The 1,518-nt window shown below is 36.9% G+C and overlaps 1 long non-coding RNA gene across 1 annotated transcript; it reads left to right on the forward strand.

Moving 5' to 3' along the window:
- Positions 1 to 470: 470 nt before the first annotated feature.
- Positions 471 to 1,233, forward strand: LOC131905686 (uncharacterized). Its single transcript, XR_009378015.1, has 2 exons — positions 471 to 537; positions 1,070 to 1,233. It is a non-coding gene; the product is annotated as an uncharacterized LOC131905686 (long non-coding RNA).
- The last annotated feature ends 285 nt before the right edge of the window (positions 1,234 to 1,518 follow it).

Here is a 1,518-nt window from a genome sequence, read left to right on the forward strand (position 1 = left end):
ATTCTCTATGAAGTAACTATTAAGGTCATTCAGCTAGAAAAAGGGGATGGAGAGTGAATAGAGAGTTCTCAAGTAAAATACTGACTATTTATAAGTGACTTTGAAAAACAACACTTAAAAGCTTTTCAGACAATAATGTCTATGTTAATGGATAAAATGCTGAAATGTCACCCCAGCCTTCATTGAATGTGTGAGGTTCTCGGTTTTACAGTATTTAAGAATCATATTTTGAATGGGGTATAGCAGAGCTCTCAATTCAGGAGACAAGGTATAAAATGTGGAAACAGCAAAATAAAAGGATCGAATAGTATTCCAAGAGGGCTTGAGATAAATAAATGATAGTCAATCAAATGGAGACTATTTCCTCTTCTTGTCTCAATATTACCATTTTCAGATTGTGATGGCACAATGTTCTGTAGCCACCTACAATACCTTAGCATTGGTAAAACTTTTCATCTGCTACCAGTGGATGAGAATCACAGTCACACCTGGCATGATCACTGAGGCTCTGTCATGGCTGCCCTGAAAATTTGAAAGGTGAGAAAAAATTGCCTCTAACTGAAGGTTACACGATAGTTTTAAAGTATTGAATCAAAGAACTGGTATGTCATTGTTCTTTGTCCTTGGGACATAGAAGCTAACCACATGAAAAAGCACAATCCTTCAATGACTAGTCCTATAGTTCAGAACTAGGCAATTTACAAAATAGGTAAGTGGAATATTTGGAGTGGTTGCTAGAGGGACTGTAAAGCAGAGAAGACTCTGAGGTATGGCATGCATTGAGGGTTGTAAATGTAAAGAAGGAAAATTTCTTTGAGACGATATTAAAAAAAAAAAACCCAAAGGAAACGAGAGAGAGGTAATGATCTATATATCTTGTAGAGATGAATTTTGGCCAGAGAAAAGATCCAGTCCAGGTGCACAGATATAGAACATGTAGCACAGGTCCTATTTTATTTATTAACGAGGATTTCAAAGAGAGAGATTTAAAAGGAGCCCCACTCCAGCACCTACTTGTCAGTTTTAGTGCCTATATTCATTTTTTGTTCTCTTACTTTCCCATGTCTAGATGCTGCCTCCTGAAGACGCATGAGATAGTACGGCCTGCACCGTACTGGAACTAATTCATTCCAACTAAACTCTGTTCTTCCCTTTTGTAAAGTTCAAACTTCCCCAATTGTCTTTGAAGCTCACTCTGCGTGAATCAAAATGAAAAAAAAAAAAAAAAGACAATGAGATTGCCTCTAACAATCAAAACCTCTCAGAGAACTGGTGGAAATAATCAACAGGATAAAGAGAAAAAATCTACAGAATGGGACAAATACAGAGCAAGTCAGAATACATAAAGAATTCAAACACTTCGACAGAAAAGAGTAACAATACCCCGCAAGAGTGTGCAAGTGTCCACAGGTACTGAAAGCACTTACACCCTGTCAGCAGCTCTGACATTAATTAATAGGTGGCAATGCTTTTAATGAAAATGTCCCTAATATTCTTAGGCAATTTGAATACTTTGTT

This window comes from Peromyscus eremicus, chromosome 3, assembly GCF_949786415.1.
Source record: "Peromyscus eremicus chromosome 3, PerEre_H2_v1, whole genome shotgun sequence".
Taxonomy (NCBI): Eukaryota; Metazoa; Chordata; class Mammalia; order Rodentia; family Cricetidae; genus Peromyscus; species Peromyscus eremicus.